The sequence below is a fragment of the Macaca thibetana genome, chromosome 12 (genome assembly GCF_024542745.1).
Source record: "Macaca thibetana thibetana isolate TM-01 chromosome 12, ASM2454274v1, whole genome shotgun sequence".
Classification (NCBI taxonomy): Eukaryota; Metazoa; Chordata; class Mammalia; order Primates; family Cercopithecidae; genus Macaca; species Macaca thibetana.
The window spans coordinates 77109579-77133902 of record NC_065589.1 but is presented as its reverse complement, the minus strand read 5'-3'; the positions used below and the strand labels follow the sequence as shown (position 1 = coordinate 77133902).

Below are 24324 nucleotides of genomic sequence, written 5' to 3'. Positions count from 1 at the left end.
ATCGAATTAAAAAGTGGTGGCTTCCAGTTAGCTAGACTACAGCTTCTCAAACTTTAAAGTGACTATGAATTACCTGGGGATCTTGTTTAAACACAAATTGAGAAAGGAAAATATCAAGGTAATATCCATCATGATTGTCCCTCTAGATGGAGAAGCATAGGTTGCAGAAATACTAGTTGTTCATTTAACCTAAAAATTCCAACTGAAGCAATTTTCTGAAGTAGTGGAAAGTAGAACATTATAATTTTACATGAAAGTAACATTTAATGAAATAAGATAGTGTTTCCTTTCACTTCTTGTTTCCATGTTTGTGACAATAAACCATTACAACTCCAGAGGTTTAAAGTCTGGTTCCTGATGAATTTAACTGCCATGATGTCTAATTTGGTATATAAAATTTCCTTACTACTGAGTTAAAGCATGCTGTAACGAGTTAGGGGTAACCACACTAAGCAGGAAAAAAACACAAAATTACATCCCAATATCCTAATACAGATTATAGATTAAGAAAAGTACACTATTGTGAATTATTATAAAACTCACTGGATCTTTGCCACACATTACCTATCATCTGTATTTCCTAACTGAATTCAAAACAAAACAAAGAAAAACAAAATTTAAAGATCTTGCCCTGATAATAAACCTTTAAGTGCTTGAGTAGAAGTTGTATTATGTGCCCCTCATCTACTGGTTAAAGTGTTAGGGAACAGAGGAGTGGCAGAAAGTCATTTCTGCTTGCATTTATTGGTGGATCAAATCTCATGGTGTTTTGCTGCTGTAGTTTGTTAGTTTTGATTATGTTTAAGTTCATGTTTACACCCTTGGCAGCATTTCTTCTGAGCAGGAAGTAGCATGTGGATGTATGACAAGAGACAAACACTGATGCAAATCAAACTGCATGGAGACAGCCACATTCTGTCTCAGAGCGGGTAGCAGTAGACACACCTCAAAGATCTCAGCTAAAGGCAAAGTAGAGTTACACTGGGTGGCTGGGCAACGCCACCAGCGGATAACTAAACTACGTGCAATTTTTGTAAACTAAGAACAGCTTTCTGAACAAAGATATCTGCAGGTTGTGAGACAAAAAGCTGAGTGACAGAGTTAACCATCAGCAACTGTGAGGCACAGGTTTCAATACTGACAAGGACAGGGTGAGACATCCAACTTCTCAGCTACCCCTAGACATCTCCCTTGTCGTCATCTCTGAATGTGAAAGGTTGCTGATAGAATATGGATTTGTGAGATAGTCAACTCTCTACCTCGACAGTTTGACACAAACCAGTAATTATGATACTACATTACCTGCCAAGGGAATCACAAACTCAGGGTCTCACATGCTCTTTCCTGCCACATCTGCACCTGTGAATGACTTTTACATTACGGATGAAAGATATGCATTGATTACTTATGGCATACTACGGAGTAGAGGAATTTTGAGGAGTGATTTAGGTGGATCCAGAGATTATTCATGTAACTGGTATTCCCTCCCCCCCAGGCAGAGGCACTGCATTTTAAAACATTGTCCATCAGCCGGGCGCGGTGGCTCACGCCTATAATCCCAGCACTTTGGGAGGCTGAGGCAGGAGGATCACGAGGTCAGGAGATCAAGACCATCCTGGCTAACACGGTGAAACCCTGTCTCTACTAAAAATACAAAAAATTAGCCGGGCGTGGTAGCGGGCGCCTGTAGTCCCAGCTACTCGGGAAGCTGAGGCAGGAGAATGGCGTGAACCCAGGAGGCGGAGTTTGCAGTGAGCCGAGATCGTGCCACAGCACTCCAGCCTGGGTGACACAGCGAGACTCCGTCTCAAGAAAACAAAACAAAACAAAACAAAACATTTGTCCATCTATTTACCTTGTAAACATAGTTGGTGGCTTTTGGATTAGTAAGGAGATAGAAACCACATAGTAATTTGAACAGAGAGAGTTTAATACAATCTAGTATTAAAAGAGGTTTGGAGTAACAGGAAATTGCCTAGTGGGAGTTAAGGAGAATTCTAAAGAATATAGGAGTTGTAAATACAGTATAAGGGGCAACCATTCCCCCTAAGGCTGAAATAAGTGTTCAAGGAAGAGCTCTCCTCTCACCAGGGCTGAGATCCAGAGATGTCTATGGAGATGCCCTAGTTTTGACTACCTGCTAGAAAAGTCACAGAAGTACTTCATTCATGGGACTTATCAGAAATCTGCCCCTGAAGTTCCAGAAGAGGCTGTTCACAGCTGGGGACAGAACCCTAGAACTAGCTAAGTGCTGAGGAAAACTGCCAGCTGCTGAGGGAATCTGGAATCACAGAGGTTGTCTCCTGCAAGAGTTTAGTGTACTTTCATGTGCCACACTGGCAACAACAGCTCTGGGCTGGCTGCCTGGGACAAAGGTGGGCAGCCGGCTCCCTAGACACCCAGTCTTGTGGTCTCCCAGTTGGCATGTGTGGATCTGAGGTGAGAGTTTGGGGAGCAGTGACTTGGGTGACAGAGCAGGTCCATGGTGTCTGTGGCTCAAGGGTACACCACTGCTGCCCAAATCAAGCTCTAAAGAAAGTGGAGTGTGTGGGGGACACCAACTCTAGAAAAAGCTGTGTTCTGCAGGTACCTAGTGCTGGAGAAAATCATATTGGGGAGTGAGCAGTAGAGGAAAACCATGCTCCAAAGGAGCTTAGCCAGTGAGCATCACAGAAACCAGAAAGAGAAGCCTCAGCCACTTCAGTGTCCCTCCAGTGCCCTCTACTGACAAGGCTTAACATTGAACGAGCCAGCAAAAAAGAAATATTTACAAGGCCCAGCTCCATTATTACAGAGCAGGCTAATACAGTAAATTTGGAACTAAGAGACAATAAACTGATAAGCAGCAAAGTCTGAACTTTTGACTACTCAGCTTTCACATGCACCCTCTTCCACACACTTAAACTACTGTACAATAACAACGCAATTCTATATTTCACCTAACAAAGTCTAACTGTCGTTCTTTATAAGTGAAGAAGTTCTATTGCCTCAAAAATGAGAGACATAGAGTCCTAACAGCCATTGTAGCCACTGCTGTGACTCTAAGTTACTCCTTAAATTGTATCACAGTCTCACTAAATATTCTGTTACCTAATATTTTACTATTTTGTAAAGTTGATCTCCAACGGCTTCTATTTAACTTTTTTAAAAATGAAAATGAGAGAGAATAAAATTGTTAATATATACAAAAAAAAACCTAGATATAAGAAGCAAAGAAAAAATGTGCATTGAACCTGGGAAAGCTGATGGAAAAAATTTTTTTAAAAAATATGCAAACCTACGATAATCCTCACTTACCTAATTGGCTGCGAAGTCACAATGAGTATCTATGGCTTCTTTCTTACACTAACTACTTCTCTGTATTCACCATGCCCTTAAGCATTCTAGGAGTCCACAGATGTTGGTGATGTCAAGGAAGGGCAAATCCGTATCTAGAATATTTATCTCTTCTAGTGAGGAGAAGTCTCTGCCCCCTTAATGAAGGAAGAAATCCAGTACAATGAACCTGCCACCCAGAGGCTGGCTGATCCCCGCAGGGGCTCAATGTTGGTCTCTGCAGATTAGGAACTCAGCAGCAGTGCTATCCCAGTCAACTTTAGAAAGGGGAAGCCATGTTGCTGAGCCCATGCATACACAGCTCCAGTCCTGCCACAAAGACCCTGTTTATGGGCCCACTGAACAAGCACTGAGACAGCTGGAGAGAGAGGCTGACTGATGTGCAAAATTGTCATTTTGTCCACTTGATTATTAAGAACCTCCTCTGCAATGGATGTGCTTTTGTGGGCACTCAGATGGGATACACATTTTTTCAGGGTCTTTTCATTTTGAAAGATTCGTTCACATACCTCTTCCTCAAACTAATGACCTTGTCACCAATCTTCCAATCCTGTTCCTTCCAACTCTGACCATACACACCCTTAACGACTACCTATCGACGACCAATATAGATCTGTATTTGTAGGCATGTCTCATTCCCAACATAGTGGACAACCATATTGACTGTTCAAATTTCTGCCTACAGAAAGAATGTCCCTTATCGAGTATTATTCACAGTTACTCATGGGTAGAGCTGTAGTGCTATGCAGTCTAATATTGGGTAGTCCTAGCGTATTGTTCAGATTCAGATTCATCTGTAAATCAGATTTGAGGTGCTTTTTTTTTTTTTTCTTCTAACAACTGGACTAAGGGAATCGCCAAGAAGCCACAGGCATGAGTTGAAGGGGACAAGGCAATGCCATTAGAGTTGCTACCAAAGAAGTCTGAGTCCCTGGTTCATACAACTTATTTGTACTATCCAGATCTGCTCTAGTTCTGTCTCATGTACTATTTCCACTCAGTGATATATTGCTGTTGTATATCGCCAACCTTATGGCACGATAGGTCAGATTCTACCTAATGATGGGAAACTTGGTCCACATGGTAACCCATAATTATACATTCAACATCTACCTAGTAGCAAGTTAGAAGCTGTTTACCAAAAAGTAAACAGTTATCTGAAGAAAATATTTATTTCAAAATCCTAGATGTCTGCATTGTGATTTTGCCATCGGCACTTTCCAGAGGCTCCATAGAGCATTCCTCTTTGGCACAGATACTAAGAGAGTCATTGAGTTTGCTAGATCATAAAGCTGAAGTGGTAGCATAGCCTGTACTGCTGGGCTTGCTGCAGAGCCATCTTCTACTTTGATCATCATTAAAAACTGGTAGCCTTATGAGTTACTCTGTAAACAGGTTGAGGTAGCATATTCAAATGTCGTAAATGTTGCCCCTAAATTCAAAAATGACTATTGAGGCTGGGTGCAGTGGCTCATGCCTGTAATTACAGCACTTTGGGAGGCTGAGGTAGGCAAATTGCTTGAGCCCAGGAGTGCAAGACCAGTCTGGGTAATATGGCAAAACCTCATCTCTACAAAAAAACACAAAAATTAGCTGGGTGTGGTGCTCACCTATGGTCCCAGCTACTTAAGAGGCTGAGGTGAGAGGATTGCTTGAGCCCAGGAGGCAGAGGTTGCAGTGACCCCAGATCCCACCACTGCATTCCAACCTGGGCAACAGAATGAGACTCCCTCTCAAAAGAGAAAAAAAAAAAAAAGTCTATTGAGCATAGTGGCTACTGAATGCCCAGAAATTTTGCTGAATTTCTCTGGGGCTGATTTGTCACCCTCTAATTCTTTTTTTTTTTTTTTTTTTTTTTTGAGACGGAGTCTCGCTGTGTCTCCCAGGCTGGAGTGCAGTGGCGTGATCTCGGCTCACTGCAAGCTCCGCCTCCCGGGTTCACGCCATTCTCCCGCCTCAGCCTCCCAAGTAGCTGAGACTACAGGCGCCCGCCACCACGCCCGGCTAGTTTTTTGTATTTTTAGTAGAGACGGGGTTTCACCATGTTAGCCAGGATAGTCTCGATCTCCTGACCTCGTGATCCACCCGCCTCGTCCTCCCAAAGTGCTGGGATCACAGGCTTGAGCCACCGCGCCCGGCCCCACCCTCTAATTCTTATATGCTCTACAAGGATATCTAAAGTATTTGCTACTTTCTTCTCATCAGAGACAATCAGCGTAATATCATCAATGCAGTGGATCAGTGTGATGTCTTGTGAAATATTACGATGACTAAGATTAAGAATTGATCTAGCCCTGAGGCAAGACTGTGAAGCCATATTGTTGGCCCTGCTAGATAAAAACAAATTGTTTTCGGTGGTCCTTGTAAATTGGCAGAAAAAGATACTAACTAAGTCAATAGCTACATACCAAATGCCAGGGGCTATGTGGTTTGATAAGGATATTACATCTGGGTCAGCAACTACATTTGGAGTCACCCAATAATTAAGTTGAGGGTAGTCTACAGCCATTCTCTAAGATCCATTTAACTTCTGCCTAGGCAAAATAAGTGAGCTAAATGGGGATGTGATAGATATCACAAGTCTTATTTTAAATCTTTGATAGTGACATCAATCTTGACAGTTTCCTCAGGGATATGTTATTACTTTTGATTTACTATCTTTGAAGAAAGGGGAAATTCTAAAGTCTTCTACTAAGCTCTCCTATCACATGGTCCTCCCTCTATGGGTTAGCAGGGGTGTCCAATCTTTTGGTTTCCCTGGGCCACATTAGAAGAAGGATTGTCTTGGGCCACACATAAAACACACTAACACAATAGCTGATGAGCTGGAGGGGGAAAAAAAAAAACAAGAATTACAAAAAAAAAATCTCATAATGTTTTAAGAAAGTTTACAAATTTGTATTAGGCCACATTCAAAGCCATCCAGGGTGGCATGTGGCCCATGGGCCACAGGTTAAACAAGCTTGGTTTAGAGAGTCAATATGGAGATTCTGCCAGTTACCCAGTGTGTCTACTCCAATTATTCACTAAAGAACTGGGGAAATAAGCACAGGCTAGATCTGCTGACCCCCTGGACCCACTATGAGTACAGCTGGAGCTAAGACTCCATGTGTTACCTGAGCACTGTAAGTCTCCACTTTGAACAGCTGGCCACAACACTTTTGGGCCCCCCTAGGAATTAGTATGAAAGGTCTGGTTATTTCCTTTTCCCCAAAGCATACTCTCTGGTAAATGGCTACAGTTCCCTTTGGGGAAAAGCTCTGGGAGTGTGAATTGACTTGGGCCTGAAAACTGAGTAAGATACTGTGACTCTTGATTGTAGCAACTAAAGTTAACTTTTTTGCTACCAGAGCTAGAGTTTTTCCTATTATATAGTGAAGGGATGCTATAGTACTACTTACGTAAATCATTCATTAGCTACCACTAGGCATACACCAAAGACAGTATCTCAGCTCTCAAAAACATCTGCAAGCCAATGTTTTCTGATACCTCTACGTCCCAGCTTTTCATTGTGGGAGATGTACATACTTGGTGGATAATATGTATATACTTGTGGATGTATATATATTTGGTGGATAAGGGCTTACTGCCACTTGGCTTTTGCTGCTATGGAATTTCATCATCTCCAGTGAAATCAGAGAGCCAATTTCAATGGTCTACAAAGGAGAGCAGCCACAGATTTTTTTCATGGAAAAAAGGAATCCCTTCACTAATGTACTACTTAATACTTTAGTGAAAGAAGTACTGGGCCTTTTTATGGCATGTGTTTGGAGGATGGATAGATTGCATTCAATTAATTCAACCAAATATTCCTTTTCTGAAGGAGTCCAAACACATACAAGCAGTAGGCAATTTCTCTCCATTCATTCTTCTTTTGAGGCCCCAAGAATATTAAGGAATAGGGAGTGAAGGAATAAAGAAGATTGCTTGCTCAATTGTTATCATTTTGCATTTAACTTTCTACAGGTTTACCAATGCTGATGTGATAGATACTCCTCCTCCACCTCTCAGCTTCCATTACCCTATAGAAAAAGTGTCAACAAACTTTTTGTAAAGGACTAGATAACAGACATTTTTTTTGCTTTGCTGGCCATATTGTCTCTACTGCAACTATTCAATTCTGTTGTAGTACAAAAAAGACAGTTTGTAGATGAATGAGCATAGCTGCATTCCAATTAAACTTGTTTTCAAAAACAGGTAGTGCGTCAAATTTGATCTAAGAACTATAGTTTGCTAACCCCTGCTGTAGAAATTCTAAAAGACTTCAATCTCAATATTTATAAGTCTCCCCATATTTATCGCTTCCCCATTAGCTGCCACCTCCCCAGATGTAAAACAGAATTCTTTTCAAGTCTTCCATAACATCATTTTTTATTATACATAAAATCTGTGTCTACCTATAAGATTAGGCTATATATGTGCCTAATTTGAAGCAAACAATATCCTTCCACTTCTCCAACTACCATCTGAAATTCCTGCATTATCCACTCTTCATGGTTAAGGTACAAGAAAAATTCCTTTAATATAAAATTTGGGTTGGAAATAAACCAGTCTCAGCCTGAACTTTAATTCTTCTATCAACAGATGGCCTCAAGTAGGGTAATTTTACCCAGAACCATGCATAGTCAATTACCATATACAGTGAGGCCTACTAAACACACACTGAATGCCAAGTTCCAAATAAGGGAGGGTGGGGTGCTTAATTCCACGGGATTCATACTTAATTATTTAGGCAAAGGGAGAGGCCCTGATGAGTTTTAAGCAAGGTGATGACCTAATGAGAACTGAAATTTAGAATGATTATCCTTGAAGTTGTGCTAAACATGGAGTTTTTGGGGAGGTAGAAAAACCTGATAGGAGGCTAAAGGCATTTAGGATACCCTTAAAAGCAATCCAGGCAAGAGATAAATATAAGGGGCATGGAAGCTTGGAAACAGATTTTGGAAGTAGAGTTAGCTGAACTCAGCAAATGAGTCAATGTGGAGGCTACGGAGGTTGTTAAGTTGTGATGGGTGTTAAAGATGTGTTCCGGGCCGGGCGCGGTGGCTCACGCCTGTAATCCCAGCACTTTGGGAGGCCGAGGCAGGCGGATCACGAGGTCAGGAGATCGAGACCATCCTGGCTAACACGGTGAAACCCCGTCTCTACTAAAAATACAAAAAATTAGACGGGCGTCGTGGTGCGCGCCTGTAGTCCCAGCTACTCGGAGGCTGAGGCAGGAGAATGGTGTGAACCTGGGAGGCGGAGCTTGCAGTGAGCCGAGATCGCCCCACTGCACTCCAGCAAGGGCGACAAAGCAAGACTCCGTCTCAAAAAAAAAAAAAAAAAGATGTGTTCTGGACTTATTGAAAGGTGCTAGCTAGCTAGGTGCTTGTAATCCCAGCTACTCGGGAGGCTGAGGCAAGAGGATTGCTTGAGCCCCCGAGATCAAGACCAGCCTAGGAAACACATCAAGATCCCATCCCAAAAAAGAAAGGTGCTAGCTAATGGAGTGCCTTCTCTTCTGCATTATCTTCAGTGGTAGACCTAGAACTCAAAAATATGAGACCAGAGGCCAGTGAAACTAACGGAGGCAATGATAGAGGGTAGAGTACAAGAAGGAGACTGAGGTCACAATAGAAATAAGTTTTATCCAGTTCAAAATGATGGGTCACATCTGAAAAAACAAAGGTCATGTTCAAAAAGCTCAAAGAAAACAATAATTTCTATTAGAAACCCTGTCTGCTTTATTAATTGTCCTCTAGAAATAAGCCCACTCTGCCATTAAGTATTTACTATCAGATGTTTTTCCCCCTTTCTTCTTATCTCATTTGACTTAGAATTATCAAACTTGCAGGGCTGCTTACTACTCTAGTCTCTATCAAAGCATAAATCAGATGTGAGGATGACTTCTAGAAATCTCATAGATATGCTAATACACTAGTGAAATGGCACACCTGTAACTTGCACATTAAAGCACTGTTCTAATAACAAAGGGTTGAAACAACCTAGAACTCTACCAATAGGGAAAGAGATAAATTATGATGGAGTAATATGATTAAATATTATGCAAAATAAAAAGCAAAGCTAATTTATATCCTGATATGAAATGATCCCCACAATGTAGTTAAATGGGAACAAAAAAAAGCAAGATTTGTATTTTAAAAAGAAGGAAAATACATATGTATTGTTTTTATATTTTTAAAAAATAGCATTGGTTAACTCTGGAGAAGAAAACTGGTGTCAGAGGACAACAGTGAAAGGAAGATTTATCATATACCCTTCCTAACTTTTGAAAATTGCGAACTTCAAACAACTGAAGTTCACAAACAACTGCAACTACTAACACATGTTTAAGAATTAAATAAAACAGAAAGGAAAATGTGTAAAGGTAGAATAAAGAGGTTTAGGCATGCAATATCTCACATTTCTTAATTCCATGCACCATTTTTCAGGAAGCTAGTGGTGGATATGTGTTTCATCCAAATGAGGGTGTGAATAAAAAACAAAAGTCAGAGTGCCTAAGGAATAGTGGCTCTATCAGAGATGTTAGCGAAAGAAATTCCAAACAACCACCATGGAATAGGCCTAGAGAGCAACAGTCAAAACGGGGACAAGGGCACAGATTGCTCCAGAAAGGGACCAATAAATCTGTTATGTTAGACTACATGTAAAACCAAGCTGAAAAGATGTTAGAGTACACAGAAATTGCACTCTAACTGACATATGGAAACACTAAGCCAAGTGTTTTCTTAAATGAGTTCATTATTACTCCTAGGATTTAAAAAAAAAATTCTACAAGTAAAGAATCCTACTTGTAATATGCTTGCTTGACTCAGGAGTAAACAATATCTATGTAATCACACTAAATAAATACTAAAATGCAAACAAAACAATGTGAGAATTATATTGGGAGGTCAAGGAGGGAGAGTAGAGGTGGCTGTGTATGAAAGATCTAAATATTTATCTACCATAATGGGAAGTCAGTAGATATTGCCAAATATTGATACATTAAGAAACAGCAGTGTAAGTATATTATTTGAAAAGGTAAGTGCTGGAAGAAACATTTAAATAAATGAAAGTAGTTGCTTTTAGGCAACAGGACTGGGGAGATGAGAAAGGAGGGGCAGAGTTGACTGGATTTTTATTGTTGTTGGAAGTCTTTTAATAACCCTATTTTATTTTATTTACATGTAAGTAGGACAAATGTACAGTCATGTCCTGGTATCTGCAGGAGATTGGTTCCATAACCCCTGTGGATACCAGCATCTGCAGATGTTTAAGTCGCTTTTATAAAATGATGTAGTATTTGGATTTAACCTACGCACATCATCCCAATTACATTAAATCATCTCTAGATTACTTATAATGCCTAATTCAATGTAAATATTGCGTAAATAGTTGTTATACTGTGCTTTTTTATATTATTTTTTATTGCTGTATTACTTTTTTCCTGAATATTTTCAATCTAAGGTTGTTTGAATCTATAGACACAGAATTCACGGAAATAGAAGGCGAACTGTGCAGGATTTGGAATTGTATTGCTTGGACTTGAGTCTTGGCTCTAATCTTTCACTAACCTTGTAAATAGAGGCAAACTACTTAATCTCTCAATTTTCCTATCTTTAAAATAGGGAGGAAAATAGCATGCACCTCATAGGGTTGCTTTGAAGATTAAATAAGTAAACTCATGTAAATTGCTTAAAATATGCCTGCCATGTAAGTGTTCAATAGTAAATAAGGACCAATACTTATTATGAGAATAAATATAAACTATTATTACTTGATAAAAATATATAGGCATTAATAACTAAAATCTATTTTAAAAAATATAGGCCATATATTAATGTCTGCCTCCTTTGTGGGGAAACTTTTGTTTTTTAAGTTAATGCTCTCAGGTACTAAATAGGACTTTATTTCTTTAGGCTACAGTCTTCACTCTAACCCATAGTTAGGGGGAAGGATGTGGTGAGATTGTTGAAAAATTCCAAGTTACAGTTAGGGATGAAAAAGTGGGAGCTCAAACTGGAATTTGAAGACTGCACGTTAAGTAGTTAGGCCAAAAGGGGAGGAAGAGCCTTCCAGGCAGCGAAGACCACTTGCAAAGACCTAGAGGCAAAAGGAACATAGCAATATAAAAAGCTTGGTGGAGCTGAACAATGATGAGTGTGCTATGTGTTTGATGGGAGCCAAATTATGCCAGGCCTTTGGGCATGTTAAGGAGTTTGCCTTATCTTAAGGGCCATGAAGGGCTTTATGCAGGATATAACATAACCACATATTTTGAAAAGATCACTCTGGGTGCAAGGTGAGGAACCAACAAGCAAGAAGCCAGAATTAGCTCAGATAGACAAACAGGGAGGCCATGGCAAAAGTCCAGGCAAGAGATGATGATAGAGATAGGAATGAATAAAAGTAGATGGATTTGAGAAACATTTAGAAAGTAAAACTGACAGAACTTGGCATAGGACTAGCTAGGAAGAGATGAAAGGAGGACTGCTAATTCCAAGAAATCTTTTGCCTCATTTTTGTTTTTCTTTGTTTGGGAGAGGGTTTCAGTCTAGTCTAACTCAATTATATTTTTTAAGTAAAGGCTGCTCCCTTTAAGCTCCTCAACAATAATAATATACTCAATTGTGGAATATGTATAAGCAAAAGCTGCAAGACATTTCAATTACAAAGTTAACTTTTCACTTTTAAATGATAAAACCCCCAGATCTTGGAACAGAACCAAAAGGCCCCAAAATAAAATAGAATTCAAAGTAATGAGATGGAAGTAACAGCAAACCAAATTAAAGACTAATTAAGTCAGTGAAACAAGTTCGCTACTCCCCAGTTTCTTTGGTTACTTCCCATTAAAAAAGCAGATTGGGTTGGGCGCGGTGGCTCACGCCTATAATCCCAACACTTCGGGAGGCCGAAGCAGGCAATTCATGAGGTCAGGAGATCAAGACCATCCTGGCTAACATGGTGAAACCCCGTTTCTACTAAAAATACAAAAAAATTAGCCGGGTGTGGTGGTGGGCGCCTGTAGTCTCAGCTACTTGGGAGACTGAGGCAGAAGAATGGCCTGAACCCAGGAGGTGGAGCTTGCAGTGAGCCGAGATCATGCCACTGCATTCCAGCCTGGGCGACAGAGCGAGACTTCGTCTCAAAAAAAAAAAAAAAAAGCGATTGACTTATACTGCCTGCCGATGCCTCTCCCCTCTGTGTGACACTTCTACTCCAAAATTTTTATTCCACAAAAGTCTTAATGGAAAGGGAAATTTTGCATATTTTGCAAATAATCCAAAAGGGGTATGTGTGTGTGTGTGTGTCACAGACAAGAGCAAAAGCAGAGTATATTTATATCATGTCAAGCAAATAATAGAAGTATACACAGGACACCTCACACTGCTCAGGTATATGTGGAGATGTGGGTGAGGGGACACAGTTTCCCAAATGAGGCAAGACCTTCTTGAGTCTTAAGAGTCATTAAGAGCTATAGATAGAGGTAAAGGTAGAAGGAAAGACACTCTCTGCAGTGAGAAGTGCAAAAGAAAAGCGCGCACACACACACACACACACAAACAAGAAGTCTATTGCTGGGAAATAAAATTTCAGCTTATGGAGTATCAATCCATAGTTAAGCAAGTGTCAGATCCCATGGGACCATTTTAAGGGATATCCTGTAAGCAACAGAAAATTGTTGAAGGATTTTAAGTGACAGGGGGAATTTACATTTCTAAAAAGATCATCCTCATCCTCCAGATGATGGACTTAAGGATGACAACACTATCTGCTGAGATACCAGGTAGGAAGCAGCTATGACACCCTAGTTAAGAGATGTTAAGACCCTTAACTAGAGCAGTAGAAGTAAAAGAAGAATTTATGGCTTGGAGAAAGGTGTAAATGTTAAGTGGATTCAGTGTTCTAATGGTTGTTGTCTTAGTTCATGCTATAACAAAATACCTTAAACTGGGTAATGTAAACAACACAAATATACCACTCACAGCCTGAAAGCTGGGAAGTCCAAGATCAAGCTGCTCGCAGATTCAATTTCTGGCGAGGGCACATCCCTCATAGATGGCCTCCTATGTGACCTCACATGGAGGAAGGGCAAAAGGCTAACAAGCTTTCTCAGTCCTCTTTTATAAGGACATTATCTTTTATAAAAACACAAGGGGCCAAGGCCCTCATGACCTAATCACCTCCCGAAGACCCTACTCCTAATACCAATACACTGGATTTGATTTCAACATATTAATTTTGGAAAACACAAACATTCAGACCATAGCAGTTGTAGAGGCTAAGAAAAAGAGTTTAAAATTACCTCTGGATTTTTGGTGTGGCACCTGGATGGTGGTACACATCTATGATTCACTCCCCCAAATCCCTGCAGCAAAATGTGCTTCAAAATTCAGGATTTGACAGCCTGTAGTCTCAGCTACTTGGAAGGCTGACATGGAAGGATCACTTGAGCCCAGGAGTTCAAGATCAGCCTGGGCAACATAGTGAGACTTTGTCTCATTAAAAAATCAGATTTTTTTGGATAGTAGAAAGGTGATATGGTTTCCATACCCAATGTAAGAGTGTACCCCAGCAGGGCCTGGGGCAGTATTATGTAATCAAACAGCACTATTTCTGCAGCTGGACATAATCCACTAAGTTGGATACACAATCACAATAGCCTCCTGACAGTTCACTCAGGCTTTGCTCCAACTGAGTTCAGGTTTTGCTAACAAATGAGTTAAATTTTGTTTTGCTTTGTTTTCAGAGGCTGATTTTGGAATTACAGATAAGAAATGATACAATGTACTGCTATCTATAGATAGAATACAGAAAGTGAGCAGGTTGTTTGTTCATTTGTTTGTTTTTTGATGAGATGAAGGTTCTGGTTTGAACATATATAATCTCTGGTGATGAAGAAATGTTAAAGATGTCCAAAAGACAATCATATAGAAAAGAAAATTAGTTTGGACAGTTTGAAACTGAAACAATTATAGGGAAAAGGTTTACTTGGGGGAATATTCTCTATTCAGTGCCAAAAATAAGAGCCCAACTCTGAGAATGACCCAAGGAAATGTCATATAATTGTCAGCAGTCTCTAATGACCTAGAATTCAGAGTCCTACTTGTCTTTGCTTTTCAATAAGTGAATGTACTTTCGTCTCCTGCCACTGCTGGAATTGATTTGAATTCAGTTTTCCCCCTGAGTGTACATGAGTTGTGTTAAATTTTACCCAAATTACATAGTATGAATTATTTTGATACTAACTAGATGCATAATTGAACAGGTATTTGAAAATACCTTCCTATTCAATAGGATTTTATATCCATAAAGTATCCATCATTCCAAATGTATTTTTACACTTGATGGACTAGAGAACTGAATACATGTGAAGATGATTCTGGCACTGATCGTTTCCAAAATCCTAAATATGATAATATTTTCCTTAGGAGAAATATTTCACTCACCAAGAATGTAAAGGCAGGTTAAAATTGAAAGTGTCTACAGAAGGCTTAATTATCCAATCAGAGCTTCCAAGACTACATTCCTACAAATCATTTAGGGATCTATTTTAATCTCCCAATGTAGTCTTTTGGTGGAGAGGGGAAGTATAATTCCTATAATTTGTCTCTTATACTTGTTTCATAGTAAAAGAGAAAAGTATTAAATATTAACAGAATATAAACCAAATAATAAACTGGCTATGTTTTCTCTAATAAATTTTTTAGACTCCACCCAGGACTCTAACTCAGTCATAAAACTTTAAGAGTTTAGAATAGAGCTGGACAGAATGTTTCTCCCTCAAAATTTCCCTTAATTCTTACCATCAAAATCCCCTCAGAAAAAAATATTTCTAGTTTTCCCTGTTCCCAAATACACTACAGCATGATGAGAACCCATTCAACACAAAATATGTATAATCAACAAGGCTTCATACGTTCTTAAGATTTTAAAGGCTTAATCTAGCACCAAGGTCCTGGAGCCTCAAGCCCTACCATACATGTTTAATTAGGGTTACAGTACAGTTTTTAAGAAATAATTTATTTTCTTTCATGTGAGTGGGGATGTGCCTCTGTGTGTGTGTGTGTATGTGTGTGTGCATGTGCATGTATGACACAGAGAAAAAGAAAGCTGGCAGAAAAATCAGCCTTTAAAAAAACAAAAATTCAACAGAATAGTGCTATTTTCACATTGTAGGCTCCAGCACATTCGTGGTCATAAAGAGGTCTAATGTGTTTAAACCAATATTTTTAAAAATAAAATAATAAAGAACATCCAAGTTGTAAGGTTAAGCACTGTTTTATATTAATAAAATTTGTTTCATTTATATACACTCACACTGGAGTTTATGGAGTTGAGGCAGAGAATAAATTAGTTATTGAGGATTGCAGTAAAAGAAAAAAAAGTTTAAAGAAACTTAGTGTTAAGGATGTGTGCTTGAAACCAAAAATCTGGAGTGTTGCAAACGGATGAAAGGCACTGGGTAGCTGCCTCATAAAATATATTTTAAGCCAATATAATAAAAAGATCAAAAGACTAAATAATGTTATCCACATTGACTTAAAAAATTAACTGTGGCTTGGAAATACCAAGAAGGAACTAAAAATCTCAATTGACATAGCATCGTCAATATGCATGCTATTTCACAATGAGAGGAGCATGATGCCTTCACTGGGTAGTCTCCATGAAGTCAGGCATCATTTGGAAAAAGTAGAAATGAGGGTAAATCAGAGCCGAAGAAAAAGCAATAGACTATTCTGTAATTACAAAGGCCTTACAAAGTATATGAAAGAAAAAAGATAAACATCTTATGATAAGTGAGGATGTGGGTGGTGAAAAGTAAGATACAGGAGTCATGAGTCAAGCCACTGGAATGATCATGCCATCTCTGGGTGAAATGAAGTTAGAATACCTCTCTTGCCTTCAATTTTTCACAAATGAATGGTTTCACTAGTGAATCTCCAAAGTGAGAAAGGGATCCCGAGAAGGCTAGGGCTGGAAGATATTCCTGATTGTTTTTAAGGCTTTGTTATCTTAATCTAGGAAAGTATTATTTTTCCTATTTAACAGATAGATTAAGTCACACCGTTACTCTGGCTAATGAAAACATGTTACATTTCTCACTAGAGGTTAAGAGGAAAGACAGTCTGATAACATCTGCCCAGTAAGTAATGAAGATTAATATTCAAAATTCAGGGAACAACTCCTATATCTAATATTTAAACAGTATTTAGCACATTTATTTCTCTGTATGGAGACGAGATTAAGAGGTCAGGTGACAGTCTTTCAAGAAATGTAGAAAATTCCTGGTTGAATTAATAATTACGTCCTGTTATGCTGTGGTTGGCTTTTAGATTTCCATCTAATCTTAAAAAGAAGAAGAAAAAACCCACTATATGTTGCATAAGGCATTTTAAGATAAACGTGCAAATGAAAATATATTTTTAAAATATGCAGAGATAGAACAAAACAAATCTAGTGGAATTATTATTATTAGAAACTCCTCTGTAAAAATATTGGCTAAAGCAATACATAAAGAAAGATTCTCGGTACAAACTGCTCGGAAAGTTTAACATGCGCTAGACTTCAAATATTAAAAGTTAAATTTAAAAAAATCTGATGGCAGGGTGTGACTTTAACCTCATGGATTTTAGCCACAAACTCATAGAAAAAATATATACAATAAAAGAAGCAACTGATTTTCCCACAAGCAGAGATTTTTCTAATTAAAATGCTGTCACTTTAATATTTTTTAGCTATAGAATTTGAGTGTAAATGTCTTCATTATGTACTGTAACTTCTCTAGCAAGTTATGTTAACTTAACGTTTTCAGAATCGGAAATATTGGTAACTCGATGGGATTCTTAAAACAGAAATAGTTTCTTTGATGAGTTGGAAAGAGAAGGAAATAAAAGTCTAAGGTAAGCGCCAGTTTCACCCTCAATTCTTAGGCTTCAGAAAAGCCTAATTAGGCAGGGAAAGGAATTTGGGCCTGGCACACCCAAGCTTAGACGTGGCAGGATCCTGAAACAATTTTTTTTTTTGAACCTTTGAGTCATATGCCACAGGCAAACCATAACCGCGATATACAGGTCCTTAAGTCAACAGGTCCTCTAAAGAGATGGTGTGTGGTTGGTGCGTGGCAGTTGGATTTCCTCCCGCCACGGAAGAAAAGAACTCTTCTCCATTGGACAGGAAAGTGGGCCCAACTCTGGCTTGGAGAGCGCACCCGGAAAAGTGCAGAGTCGAAACAGAGAGAGAGGGGTGTCTGCGTCCCGGCCACAGAGCCCTTTCCAAACCACTCGGAAACCATTTAAATGGCTCGGCGGCCACGGTTTGCTGCCTAGAACGTTTGGGGTCCCCGGCTGGGAAAGTTGCCTGGCAAAGCCATGCCCTTCGCCGTCGCGGGATGCCCTCTCGGGCAGAGAGGCTGGAGGAGACAGGCAACCTGTTAGCCGCAGTGGAAGCGCGCCCGCCTCCCGCCGGGCCCTCCCTCTCAGGGTCCCCACGCTGCGACCCTCCCAGGGGCAAGTCCGGGGCCACCAGGTCTTTGATCTCGGTCCAGCTCCTCTGGGGCCGCCCCATAAGGACTGGCGGGGCACCGTGGGCGAGAGGATGTGACTGGGCTCCCCCCGGGGCGCCACCTGCCCCTTGGCCCGGGGAGCCCCTTTCGGGGTCTCTCCAGGGGCAACCGAAACACTGCTCTCGAGACCGACTCCAACCGGCCACCTGGACCGTAGCCCTGTCCCCAACATGTGAACCCCCGCGGCTGTCCTCCCGCCTGCTGTAACGCAGCCCAGGGGTACCGCATCTCCCTCCGCCTGTCGCCGGCTTACCTGGCGGGTAGGCTGGGCAGGGCAGGGCAGGGCGGCGGGAAGCGGCGGCCGGGCGGGCGCTGGACGTGGGCTGGGCTCCAGGTGCAGGTGGCTGCCGCTGCGACTCCGGTTGCTGTCGCTACAGTTGCGGCTAAGTAGAGCTCCTCCTCCGCCGCCGCCTCCTGCCTTCCCGCTGGGCCTCCCGCGTTGCCTGGAGAGGCAGAACCGCGGCTCGGCTTCCTCTTGGAGTCTCCCAGGTGAGCTCCGGTCTGCGACGTCGGCAGGGGCGAGGCCCCGCTCCCGCGCCTGCGCGCCAGCCTCCCGCCCCGCCCCAGCACTACCTGAGCGCTCCAGGTGAGAACCGTTGACCGCGCGCGCGGGGTGGGGGCGCCGTCCGGGCCAAGCCTGGCTGTTGCGCGGCTTCTCTCTGCGCGGTCGGCGAGGCTGCTGCTCCGCGCAAGTTGTGGCTCCCGGCCCGTCTACATTGAAGGAATCCTGCACTGACCTGGTGGCAGTGATCACCTTGTAGCCAGAGCAGTCTGCTGGGTCCTTGGGGAAACAGAAGTTCTAGATTTCCCCCACACGCTTCCTCCCTTCCTCCTCGGTTCGCCAAAATGAAGGGGTGCGCTGCCTCCGAGGACCACTTCGGGAGGGCAGCAACTGCTGGCTCATGTGGTTTCCTCGGGCAGGGTTCAGCAGCTTCTGTCACCAGTTAGGTTTCGTGAGCTTCCTTCCCGTGTAGTCTTGATTTCATCACTTGACTCACTTCAGCGCAGCTAGTGGTTTCCGTTTCTGTACGCGGGCGCTCTGGTAGGGGCGCCTCACGTCCAAAGGAGGAGTCTCCTCCCAAAGAAGAGCCTTTGGTATTTGGCAGAGCCTCGCCAATTTGGGGCGCACCTCCCCTCCCTGGGATGCTCTCAGAAGGCAAACCAATTCCCAGAGGGAAAAACAGCCACAACAGAGAGAACCCTTGCTGTTCCTGTTTGGAAAAAGATTGGGATTTCCTGGAGAAGGCTTGCTTCTACTGTAGGTTCGTTTAAAAACTCCACATCTATTCTGGAAGGGGACAACGCAGACTCCAGGAAGACGGTGGGGTTTGCTGTTTTTAAGACAAAAAAAAATTGTTAAACAGTGTTTGTTCCGTTTATGACACAACTTTCTGTTTCAGCCTTCCTTCTGCTGCTGTAACAAACATTGACACTCCCAAAACCAGGACTTAAAATGACCTTTATACCTTTCCGTGAACTCATTTCTTTGGCTCTATCCCAAAGATATGTAGGGATATAAATCGAAAACTAGCTAAAAACTTTTTGGTGGCATGTTTAATCATATGGTGGCAGGTTTTACTATGAAGTTTAGTTGTGGCCTTCCTCCTACATTTTGACATGCTCTTATGGTGCTTATTTACTGTTTTATTAGTGCTACGCGTGACCTAAAAATAAGGTTTAAAATACAGGTTAGTGTAGTATCAACAAGTGTATCTTTAGTACTTGACTAGTCTAAGACATTGGTTTTAGCATCCATAGTACTATTTTATACTATGACACCTATGAGTTAGGTTTAAGACATTAGTAAACTAGGTAGTTCTATGCTTGTTTTACATGTTGTGCTTATTTTGCAAGCACCAAGGAACCTTCATCTATTTGCAGCATTTTAGTATCAGTACCTACAAGCAGTTGCCAAGCTCCCTTTCCCTCCAAAAACAAACAAAAAATAGTTCAGGAGATACTTGTGTGTATTGATATACTAACTTGGTAGTGTTTTTCCTTAGGTCCAGGTCCAGAACTGAAAATACTAACTACTCAAATTCTCCTTCTCCTTCTTCTTCTTCGTTGTGCCACTTTGTCGTTTACCCCTAACTGGTGGTTAATGTCAGTCTTGGGAAAATTTGTAAGGTATCCTAAATGTATAACCAAGAAACCTGTATCCTTTTTCACACACCACCCATCTCTGAATGAAGCAGGAGTCAAAGATTGTGAGAGTTTTGATGTCCCACCAAACGAAGAGCAACACTTTTCACTGACAATCAGGACAGAGCAGATGGATATAAAATAGCAATCTGGAATCCAAAGACTGAGACGCATTGACAGCAAGACTAGTAATGTCAAATAACAACTGAAAAGAGAAGATAGGGCAGACCTATAAAAAGAGAGAGCCAACAAACAGGACCAAAATGCTGGATGAGGAGTATAAAAAGAACAGAAGAAACATAAAAATGATCAGGAGTTACTAAAATTTGACTGTCAGTTTTACAATGGAGACGAACAATTTAAAGAAGGAAGCAGTTTTTCTGAATGTGGCATTACTTGTGCATGTTGAGTGTCACATATATATACATATATATATATATATATAGAGAGAGAGAGAGAGAGAGAGAGATCTTGGGGATGAGACCCAAGTCTAAACACAAAATTCATTTATGTTTCATATACACCTTATACACATAGCCTTAAGGTAATTTTATAAAACATTGTAAATAGTTTGATGCACGAAACAAAGTTTGTGTAAAATACTTATGTGTGGAATTTTCAACTTGTGGTGTCATGTTGGTGCTCAAAAAGTTTTGAATTTTGAAACATTTGAGATTTTGGATCTGTGGATTAGGGATGTTGCATCTGTACTATTTTACACAACATTACTTGTACTATTTCATAGCATTCTGAAAGCAAAGCCTTATTATTAATAAAAAATTTTCTGTCACAATAAAATGATGCCACAGGCCCAAGAAAAAAAATTATCATATTGAAATGTTTAATGCCCCAAATCTAATCAGAGGCAGGTTTTTGAAAGTACCATCCTATTCAAAATTATGAAATAAATAATTTATTTCATAAACAGAAGTTAGCATTTCATCATAAAATAAAACCCAGGAACCTTAATGTAGACATGCTTCTCAGAAATAAGCTAATTTTAATAGCATATGTTTGACATATAATGACAGTTAAGATAGAAAATTGGGCAGATTTTACACAGGAAGGAAACAAACATTCTCTATCTCTCTCACACACATACACACACTTATTACACACACACACACACACACACTCACACGACTAGCCACAAAATGGTCATTTGTATGGATTTGAAACAATACTTACTCCTTAATACTTTCTGTTAACATTTAATGCCAAGATCATCAGCACCTGGCACTTAGTAGGTACTTAATAAATATGTGTTAAATGAATAAATTGACCCATCAAGTACCATAAAAAAATATACCTAGTGTCTTGAGCAATTTACAGGTCTAAAGAATGGTTTTACCCAACAGTAAGGAGAAATAATCCAAGGCGGGTAAGAACACTAGACTGGTAATCTGAATTACAAAATTCTAAGAACAATAGATACCAGCTTTCACGTATCTACATTTCAAAAGACACTATGCAAAACAATTTACACTCCTACAAGTTACTTTATGTCTGGCTTCAATATTCTCTTCCACAAAACAAAATAGTGGTAGAAGATGATCTCCAGGCTTCTTTACATTCTGATTCAAATAAACTCCATGCCAAGAGAATTGGGCAAATAAATAAACAAATAAATAAAACCTTCTGGATATAGCAATAATAATTAATGGGACAACAAAGATGAAGAAACTGAAATTATTTAACTGAGATCAAAATTTTAATTCATAAATAATAGTTGTAATATATAATGTAATAAGTAAATGTGTAAAGTTACTAAGCCCAACTTTAAACTATTTCAGTTTGTTAATTGTTTAATTGTTGGTTACACAACTTTGCTTTGAAACATACTCTAGAAAGAGTTTTGCCTCATGAGGGAACTAGAGTTTTTAGTGAGGATCTCAAAGTCAGACTGAGAGATTTGGCTCAAAGTCTGAACAGATTGGAATAATTTCTTCTCAAAGCAGTAATAAGCATAGAAATGTTACTGATTCAAGCAGAGAGTAGAGGTAGTATCACAGTGAAGAGCCACAAATATGTGGGTATTTTTAAAATAATGATGCAACATAATTCTACATTGTGTTTAAAATATTGCAAGAGTTAAAACAGTGAAAATATAAATAGGTTATTTTAGTATGAACTTTTTTGGACATTGTTTTCTATGATCCTTCCCCCTGTAGAATCTCAGAACAATCATCTCAGATTTTCAAAGTGGTACACATACTATGAGGGGTTGACTTAGATTACAACAAAACTATGTCTTGCTAATCTTGTATTCTTAGTACTTGGCACATAGTAGGCACTCAATAAATATTTGATGAAATGTATTGAATAGAGTGCATTGTTTCAAGCTTTTAAGCATTAGCCTAAGAGCAAAAAGAAATGTCATGCTGAGTCAGAATAATATTCAATCTAACTGGCTCTAAATTCTGACAGTGGCACCAAAGAATATTTTGTGGGAAACCATGGTGATAGTCTTGCATGATGTTGACCTCAGTGATGTACTTGGGTATCCCTCACTGACTCCTTTCCTAAATTGATTTCTCTTTTTCTGTAACATGCTTCTTTAAATTGAAAAGAAATTAATATTCTTTACAGAAAAATCAGAAAATACACATAATGCAAAGAAATTAGCTTTGAAATACTCAGAATTCCTTATACTGAGATGAATCAGTGCTCTCAGACCCTTTCTATCATGTATCTTTCCAGATTTTTTTTATTGAAAAAATTAGCCGGAGGCGCGGCATGGAATGGGGAACATAGAGGGATACAGAGACAGGTTTGTAAAATAAAAACTAGATCATTCTGGGGACTTGTTTTGTAGCCAAAGTTTTCTACTTAACATATAATTAAATGTCAACAAATTTATTTTACAGTGTTATTTTAATGACTGCCTGATATCCCTTTGTAAGGATTTATTTAATCTGTCACTTACTGTTGGACAATGAAGATTGCTCCCAAATTTTGCTATTGCAAGTAGTGCTATAATGGTCATACGCTTCATCTGTTGAAACATTTATGATGATTTTCTTGTAATTGACTTTTATTTTGGTTTTTTTTGTTTTTTTTTTTTTTTTTTTTTTTTTTTGAGGCGGAGTCTGGCTCTCTTGCCCAGGCTGGAGTGCAGTGGCCGGATCTCAGCTCACTGCAAGCTCCGCCTCCTGGGTTCATGCCATTCTCCTGCCTCAGCCTCCCGAGTAGCTGGGACTACAGGCGCCCGCCACCTCGCCCGGCTAGTTTTTTGTATTTTTTAGTAGAGACGGGGTTTCACCATGTTAGCCAGGATGGTCTCGATCTCCTGACCTTGTGATCTGCCCGTTTCGGCCTCCCAAAGTGCTGGGATTACAGGCTTGAGCCACCGCGCCCGGCCTTGTTTTTGTTTTATACAGAGATGGGGTCTCACTGTGTTGCCCAGGCTGCAATTGAACTCCTGAACTCAAGCAATCCTCCTGTTTTGGCCTCCCAAAGTGCTGGGATTACACGCATGAGCCACCAGGCCAGGGATATTTTTGTCTTTTGAGACAGGGTCTTCTTCTGTTGCCCAGGCTGGATCACAGTGGTGTAATCATGGCTCACTGCAGCCTCAACCTCCCAGGCTCAAGTGATCCTCCCACCTCAGCCTCCTGAATAGCTGGGACTACAGGCATGTTACCTCATGTCTGGCTTTTTTTTTTTTTTTTTTGGAGAGATGAGGTCTTACTGTGTTGCCCAGGCTGTTCTCGAACTCCTAGACTCAAGCAATCATCCCTCTTCAGCCTCCTGTAGTGCTGGGCTTATAGGCAGGTGTCACCATGCCCAGCCCTGACTTTTATTAAGCCACTTTGTGTCAATTATCCAGATCCTAAACCATGACAATATTATTAGAGGCATCATATCACAAAAACAAGAGGTAGAATACATATTAACAATTTACCATTTTCTATTGGTATGAAAAATAATAAGAATATTAATTCTAGCTACCAGACCTTCATACAAAGAATGTTCTTTTCAATGAAAACCTTATAATTTTAGAAATAAGGAAATAGAATACCCCACTTATTTTAAAAAACTCAGATCTCTTATTTTCCTCTGATCATACCACAGTCAGTTTCCCACCTGTGAAAATCTTTGTATCTTCTAATATGATTTTCTTCCCCCTTTCCAAATCCCCTCCAGCCCAACTGAAGACCCTAGTCTCCCATGGAGCCTTGACATGGTTTGGCTGTGTCCCCATCCAAATCTCACCTTGAATTATAATAGTCCCCACATCTCAGAGACTGGACCAGGTGGAGATAACTGAATCATTGGGGTGCTTTCCCTCATAC

The 24324-nt window shown here is 40.3% G+C and overlaps 1 protein-coding gene and 1 long non-coding RNA gene across 3 annotated transcripts in view; one reads left to right on the top strand and one right to left on the bottom strand.

Annotated features, from left to right (window-relative positions):
* The window catches only part of GALNT3 (polypeptide N-acetylgalactosaminyltransferase 3), a 48542-nt gene extending 29228 nt beyond the window's left edge, over positions 1-19314 (bottom strand). Inside the window, exon 1 of one of the 2 annotated variants that reach the window (XM_050752889.1) lies at positions 18141-19314. The gene's annotated coding sequence lies outside the window, so the exon portion shown is untranslated. The remainder of the gene's footprint in view (positions 1-18140) is intronic. The other variant, XM_050752890.1, reaches the window with a different exon arrangement.
* LOC126933195 (uncharacterized) overlaps positions 18393-24324 on the top strand; it is a 37478-nt gene continuing 31546 nt past the window's right edge. Inside the window, exon 1 of the long non-coding RNA XR_007718450.1 lies at positions 18393-18473. This is a non-coding gene — a long non-coding RNA (uncharacterized LOC126933195). The remainder of the gene's footprint in view (positions 18474-24324) is intronic.